Here is an 8,166-nt window from a genome sequence, read left to right as displayed (position 1 = left end):
TTGAATCACTGTGTTGTACACCTGAAACTAATGTAATGTAATACTGTGTGTCAACTACCCTTCAATAAAAAATAATTATCTAAAAAAAAAAAAAAAAAAAAAAAAAAAAAGTTCAATCGGTGAGCTCAATAGAATGTCTGGGAAGGCAGAATAAAGAATCAGTGAAATGTAAACCCATGGAAATTACCCAATCCAAAAAAACACAGAGAAAAAAATTTGAAGAAAAACATGAAATCTCAGAAATCCACAGGAGAATGTACAAAAGGCAAATAGACAAAGTTCAAAAATGGGAAAAAGCAGGAAAAGATTTTGAATTTTTGAAATTTGGAATGTTTGAAATTCCCCATGTTTGTTGAAAAACGTTAGCATTTAGATCCAAAAACTCAACAGACACCAAAGAGAAAACTACAAAGAAAACCACACCTAGGCTCAAACTTCATCCAACTGACGAAAAACAAGGTAAGAAAAAATCTTGAAAGCACCAGGAGATTATGACACTTAACATACAGGGCATGGTGGTGTTAAAATGTTCACAAATTCTTTTTTTTCTTTCTGATGTCTGGTTTTATTTATTTTTTACTCAAAAAATCTCATTTTGACTGGGTACAGACTTAGATATAGGAGCTCTCAGAGAGGACAGACTCTGTCTTTTGGTAATTTGTTCCTGACGTTTTTCTTTGGCCTTGTTCGTTGTCTTGGCCAAAAGTTTAGCATGTTCTGGAGGCTTTTCCTTTTTTTCTTAGCGTGCTCTTTCTTCAGAGCAGTATGCTGACGTTTGTACTGCAGGACACGTGGAGGAACGAAATGCTGAATCTTGGGCACACTGGTCCTAGGATTCTTACCTTTGTTTAGGGGCTTTCTCACAGCATACTGGTTGGGCATCATCTTTTTTAGAGGGAGATCAAAATCTTTGCATATTCTGCTAGTTCTTTTGGGTCCCAGGAGAGAAGGCACAGTAGTAACAGTGGGTCCAGTAATGACCTTCCCCCCCCATTTATTTTTTAATGACCAAGTTGACAACACTAAAATTGGCATCCACAGTGCAGCCCCCCAACAGATTTGCTCTTTCTTTTTCCAGTCCTCCTGGGCTGTAACAGGAATGCCCCTTACTTAGTAGAAGGTGGACACAACCATGGGTCAAGGCACCCTGCTTCAAGGGGAAACCTTGTTTGTCATCCCTACCACTGATTCAGACCACAAAACCCTTCCACTCTTCACCTAGAGCATCAACAGCAACTCTTGTGAGCATATGCTTCTCCTGAAAGGTGGGAAGTTTGCTTTTATTGTCCACTTCAGTGAGTTTCTGGCAGCCAGTGGCTGGGGAAGAGATGTTCAGCTTCATCTTTAAGCAGCAGATGGCCTGTGAGGCACCGCAAAAAAGAGCCACAAATTCCTTAATAACCCTCCCTTCAAGTGGTGGAACTTACTCCCTTCTTCTGAGTGTGGACTAAACTCAGTGACTCACTTTTTTTTTTATTAAAGTATCTTTGACATACAATCTCATTTTGGTTTCAAATGTACAACAACAGTTACTCATACTATCAAATCCTCACCCCCTCTAGTGAGGTTACTAATTATCAATGTAGAAAGATGTTACAAAATCATTCACTATATTCTCCGTGCTGTACTACAGTCCCTGTGACCAACTTATATTGTGATTGCAAATTACTGCACCCCTGTATCCCCCTCAACCCCCACTCATGCCAACTCCTCCCCCTTGGTAACCATTAGTCTCTTCTCAGTGTCTTTAGTCTACTGCTGATTTGTCCCTTCTGTTTTCCTTTGTTTTTATATTCCACAAACAAGTGAAATCATATGGTATTTTGTCTTTCTCTGCTGGGCTTATTTCACTGAGCATAATACCCTCTAGCTCCATCTATGTTGTTGCAAATGGCATAATTTCCTTTCTTTTTATGACTGAATAATATTCCATTGTATATGTCCCACCTCTTTATCCATTCATCTATTGATGGACACTTAGGTTGCTTCCATATATTGGCTATTGCAAATAGTGTGACAATAAACATAGGGGAGCATATATCTTTTCAAATTAGGAATTTTGTTTTCTTCAGGTAAATTCCTAGAAGTGCAGTTACTGAGTCACATGGTATTTCTATATTTAGTTTTTTGAGGAACCTCCATACTGCCTTCCACAGCAGTTGCACCAATTTACATTCCCACCAACAGTGTAGGAGGGTTCCTGTTTCCTCATGTCCTCACCAACAATTGTTATTTCTTGTCTTTTGGATAGTGGTCATTCTAACTGGTGTGAAATGATATCTAACTGTGGTTTTAACTTGCATTTCCCTGATGATTAGCGATGTGGAGCATCTTTTCATGTGGCTATTGGTCATTTGTATATCATCTTTGGGGAAGTGTCTGTTCAGATCCTCTGCTCATTTTTTAATTGGGTTATTTGTTTTCTGGGTGTAGGGGTATATGAGTTTTTATATATTTTGGATGTTAACCCCTAATCAGATGAGTCATTTACAGATATATTCTCCCATACTGTAGGATGTCTTTTTGTTCTGCTGATGGTGTCCTTTGCTGTACAGAAGATATTTAATTTGATGTCGTCCCACTTGTTTGTTTTTTATTTTGTTTCCCTTGCCCAAGGAAATGTGTTCAGGAAAAGCATTGCTCATGTTTATATTCAAGAGATTTTTGCCTATGTTTTCTTCTAAGAGTTTTATGGTTTTATGACTTACATTCTGATCTTTTTATCCATTTTGAGTTTACTTTTGTGTATGGAGTTACAAAATAATTCAGTTTCATTCTCTTATATGTATGTTCAGTTTCCCCAACACCAGTTGCTGAAGAGGCTGTCTTTTCCCCATTGTATATTCATGACTCCTTTATCATATATTAATTGACCATGTATGCATGGGTTTATATCTGGACTCTCTATTCTGTTCCATTGATCAATGGGTCCGTTCTTGAGTGACTCACTTCTAATAGAAAGAATAATGTGGAAGTGATGGTATGTGTCCTTAGATTTGGTCTTAAAGTAACTATGGTTTTCTGGGCTCTCTTCCTCCCCCTCTTTCAGATCATTTGTTTTGAGAAGACATGACCTGTTATAAAAATACTCAGTGAAGCTCACACTGTGTGGAGCTAAGGCTTCACACTAAGAGCCAACAAGGAATGGAAGCCTCCTAACAATAGACACATGCATGAGCTTGACACAGTTCCTCCAGCCCTAGTCAAGCCTTTGCATTGTTGTAATGAGCTGATATCTTGCTTGAAACTTAATGAGAAACCTTTAGCCAGAGCCATCCTGTTACCCTGCTCCTACAGTTATGATCCTCAGAAATTTAGGATTATGAATTTTCATTGTTTTAAGCTTCTAAACTGTATTATCATTTGTTACACAACAATAGAGGATGATCCTAGGACACTCTTTTTTGCAGGAACTGCAGGGCTCACTCCCTCACCTCCTTCAGGACTTAGCTCAAATGTCTTCTCCCAGGAAAGCCTACCCTCAGGATATTTGAAACTATAACCAGTTTCTGCATTCTCCCACCTTGTTCTTTTTCTCTAAATCACTCTTTACTTTCTAACACCTGATCCTTTACTACACTGCTTTGTTGTTTGTTGTTGGGTCTCCCATCAGCATGAGTTGCATAGGGCAGGGGTGTGCCCGAGTTGGTCTGAAATTTCCAAAAGTACCTTGAATAATGCCTGGCACATAGTAGATGCCCCCAAAATACTTGTGAAGGAGTGAATAAGTCTAGGGACCAGATCTCCTTAAAGCTGAGACTGGGGCAGGAAAGGCAGGTAGTTCCTTGGTAAGTGAGCAGGGGAGGGTTGTGTTGGGAGGGGGAGGAGCTGCTCACGACTTATCCCAGCCTATAAGCCACGCAGACAGAGCCGCTCAGAGCCCTTCAGCACTTCCCAGGCAGCCACTAGCACCTGGCCAAGGACTAGCCATACCACGAGCTGCTTCTGAGGACTCTCGCCCTCCGAAGGGGTGCCATGGCCAGGACATGAGGCTCTTACTGTGCAGTCCTCCAGGATCTATTCTTATGTACAGATTCCATTGACTTTGCCCAGCCTGAAGGCTTGGCTCAGCTGCAATCTATAGGGCCCTGGTGGGTCGTCCCCTGATCCACCAACCCAAATTTCCAGGTCATTCCACAATACTAGAAGTTAGATTTGGGTTCAAGAATTTAGAACATATAATCCCAGGGTTTGGAGATGGCAGGAAGGGAGGCCTGAGGGATCCAGGCAGCAGGTGGCATCTGCTTAGATCCATGAAGGGGAAGAAGAGGCAGGACTCTGGGGTCTTGGGCTCTCAAAGCTGGGGAGATGGGAGGAAACAAGCTCCAAGCTCCTAAGGCTGGGGGGTCTGACACCTGGAAAGGCAGGTTCCCTTGGGGGTCCTTAGGTATGGTGTTTAGTTGCCTGGGTCCTGGAGGCTTGGGAAGGAGGGGGAGGATCCCACTTGGGTTCTGGGGGGATATGAGGCAGGAGCCTGGGCCCAACTCACCACTGCTCTCCTTGTAGCCACTGTAGCCTTGAGCCTCTGGGCCTGGGTTACCCTCTGCACTTCAGGAACAGTCTCCATGGCCCCTAGGAGCTGGGCAGCTCCTAGTCTGAGGTCCACAGCTGCTCTTTATGGCACAGTGGTTCCCACCCATCTTAGCAAGTGGAGAGGGTGTCCAGGTAGCAGAGAGCTGTGAGCCGGGAATGGACTCAGACACGGCTTTGAAGTCATAGTGCTCAGAGTGGGAATCTAGAAACCCAGGATCAGGGCCCAGGCTGCCCCCTCCAGTGGTCAGGCCCTCCCTCCGTGCTCCTTGGTGCTCTTGGTGACCCCAGCCCAAGACGGAGGGATCCCTGCTCTGCGAGAGGTGAATCTCCTCAATCACCTCTCTTCCCTCCTTTTCCCTTTCCTCCACCTATGTTTGTGTTATACCATATGTGTAAGTATAGAAATATGCATAAACTTTGGTTTACCACCAGTTACAGAGCTGACCATGTGCAGTCAGCATCAGGTGACCACAGAGACTTCTCACAGAGTCCAAAACCCTGTGCCTCTCCCCACACAGAACCCACCCCCCACACAGGTGTCCACTGAGCCGACCCCTCCCCTGCCCCCTCCTCTCTACTTCTTCCCCCTGCACTCCTGTGGGCCTGCATGCCCCTAGAGTCACCATCTCCTTCCTCTCCTCTCTTCTCCAGGAGCTTCCCCGTCCTCCTGGGCCATGACCCTGGGGCTCTCCTCCCCTTCTTCCATCCCTTCCTGTGACTGGAGGGTCCAGAGTTGATTCCCTGGAGGAGGGGTCTTCATGCCCGGAAGCTGCAGCAGGAAAAAGCCTCAAGAGACTACGGGGCTCAAGGTCCCACCCCAGGAGACTAAGGGCACCCAGAATTTTGTGGGGTCAACCCAGATCTGGGAACCAGATGTGATAGCCTGTTTGCTCCTCCCTGAGGCCAAAGTGCATGGTCATTCAATGAGGATGAGAAGTTTATGGCAGTACGTATTTTGGGAAACAGTCCAGACTCCTAACCTGACTCTGATGGAGGGCTCCCCCTTGTGTGCACAGCCCTGTCCTGCTACTGGCAGCTCAAGGAGACCCTGGGAGGTCCCTGGGGAGGGAGCAAGGGCGCCCAAGTCCCCTGTCCTTAGCCCTGAGGCCACACGGGGGCGCCGGCGCTCTCTCTCTGAGTCTGCGCAGCCAGGGGCGAGGAGCGCGCTGTGCTGTCAGGCAGAGGAGGGTGACCTGGAGGCCGGGCAACGTGGGGATGAAGATGCTCCTGGGCAGCCCTGGGCTCAGGCGCGAGGGCGGGGCAGCGACTGGAGGGGCAGGGGCGCCCTGGTCCGAGGTTCCCATCTTTCCTCCCTACAGCCCTCTCACCAGCCCCCTGATGACAACACCCTGGAAGACGGAAAGTAGATACTGTTTTGTCCACTCCCTGTTCCTTTCTGAGGACTATTTATCTTTTAAATAAACTTTAAAACTTTTAGAATGATTTGAGATTTATGGAGAAGTTGCAGTTATTACAGATATCCGGTATATCCCACACTCAGTATCCCTGTTGTTAATATGTATATCCCCATCACACATTTGTCATAGCTAATGAAGCAATAGTGATACGTTACTAACTCCACATTTTATTTGGATTTCAGTAGTTTCCTTTTTTTTTCTGTTCCAGGATTCCGCTCAAGCCACCACTTTAGGTTGAGTCCCAGTCAGTCTCCTTCAGGCTCCTCGGCTGTGACAGTGTCTCAGGCGTTCCTTGTTTCTGATGACCTTGACATTTTGAGGAGTACTGCTCAGGTGTATGGTAGACTGTCTCTCAGTTTGCGTTTGGTTGACTGGGGCAGTGGGTTTGGGAGAAGAAACCGCAGAGATGAAGTGCCATCTCAACCCCACATATCAAAGGCATATGATATCTACTAGATCATCATGGGTAATGTTAACCTTCAGCACCTGGCAGAGGTCAGGTAACCAGGGCTCCTGCTAGGAAGTTCCCTTTTTACTCTCTCCCTTTCCATTCTTCCATAGCGTAGTCTTTGGAAAGAAGTCACTATTACACTCACACTTAAGGGGTGTTCTGCTATAAACATCTTCATGTAGGTTTTTGTGCAAACATGAGTTTTCAAATAATCTATGTAAATATCTAGAAGAGCCATCAGTGGTGAGTCTGTGTTTAGTTTTATAACAAACCTCCATCTCCACAGAGGCTGTGCTGTTCCGTGTTCCTGCCAGCAGTGGGTGAGGGCTTCTGCTGCTAAACATCGTGGTCAGCACTCAGCTTCCCAGTTTGGGGATTTCCACAGCGGCATCCCAGTGGTTTCCTAATGACACAGGATATGGGGCACCTTTTCATGTGCTTATTTGTCATTCACGTTCTTTGGTGAAGTGTCTGTCAAACTTGTGCTCATTTTCTGATTGAATTATTTGTTTTCTTGTTGAGTTTCCAGCATTCTATGTGTATTCTAAACCAAGTCCTTTGTCAGATAAGTGATTTGCAAATATTTTCTCCCAGTCTGTGGCCTGAGTTCTTTTACTGACACAACGCTATACACTAATACTTAGATATAAGCATAGTTACATTTTTCTGGGCAGAGAAATGGTAAATTGCAACTGGGATGGTTTCTGGGTGGAAGATTTAGGTGACTGGGGCGTGGTGGGGGACATTGTGACATTTATTTTTGTATAATCTTGAATAGTGCTAAAATTCACTGGTGAGAGCATTAATACATGTCAAAAATAAATTACCTTAAAATCCCCTTGTGAGTAAAATTGCAATTTTTCCAGAATCTCTCCCCTGGCCTTAGTGTACCTCCATATCAACTGGTGTTTCCAAGGGGTAGAGAGAATTAGTCTATCTCTGTATCAATAGGTAATTACACAGGGGAGCAAGGGCATCCAGAACTGAGAGGTTGGGTGGGGCCCCTTTTTTTCTACAACCAGGTCGTGACACGGGTGAGAAGTGGATGACTGCTTGTAAGGAATAAATGGGTTTCTCCCACTTTATTTCTCCCTTTGACTGATTTTGTTTCAAAGGTATTTTGTCCCAGGACTTTTCCCCCCAGAGTTACACCCCTACTCTTGCAAAACCCTTAACAGGCCATGTTCAGCTCCTGCATTAAGCCTCACATTCTGATGCTCTGCTCCAGGGACCGTCAACTTTTCACCCAACTATTTTGCCATTGAATTTCCATTTCTGGAAAAGGTGGATTGTATGGACAAATCCTCCCACTAAAATAGCTAAAAAGTCCATGTAAAACACGAATATCATCACTGTTAAGCATCAAAGAATAGACGACACACTAATAAAAGACCACACTCCACAAGAAGGGAAGCTCCTGCTTGGCCTCCACAGCTCCCAGCATCCTGAGAGACGGAGAAAAGGCCTGGAAGGGCACTGCCTGGAGCCAGACATGCAGGCCCAGCCCTTCCAGCCCCAAGCCTTTCACTTTTCTACCTATCTGCCTTCCCTTTTAAATTTAAACAAAGCTGCTTAATTCCCATTATGATGTATAGGTATAATGTACAACATATTTAATGTAATGAATATTCACCACAGAAAAAGTGTAAAACGTTAAAAGTGATAAAAGACAAAGGAAAAAGTACAGTAATCCTCACAATGGAGATACTGTGGCTTTTCTTCTAGTCTCACACATCTTTCGGCTGCTGTCGCAGGGCAGGGAGA

The 8,166-nt window shown here is 44.7% G+C and overlaps 1 pseudogene; it reads right to left on the bottom strand.

Annotated features, from left to right (window-relative positions):
* Positions 1-580: 580 nt before the first annotated feature.
* Positions 581-1,498, bottom strand: LOC118924135 (40S ribosomal protein S6-like; annotated as a pseudogene).
* Between the last annotated feature and the right edge of the window lie 6,668 nt (positions 1,499-8,166).

The sequence above is a fragment of the Manis pentadactyla genome, chromosome 16, assembly GCF_030020395.1.
Source record: "Manis pentadactyla isolate mManPen7 chromosome 16, mManPen7.hap1, whole genome shotgun sequence".
Taxonomy (NCBI): domain Eukaryota; kingdom Metazoa; phylum Chordata; class Mammalia; order Pholidota; family Manidae; genus Manis; species Manis pentadactyla.
This window is presented reverse-complemented; position numbering and strand designations above follow the sequence as displayed.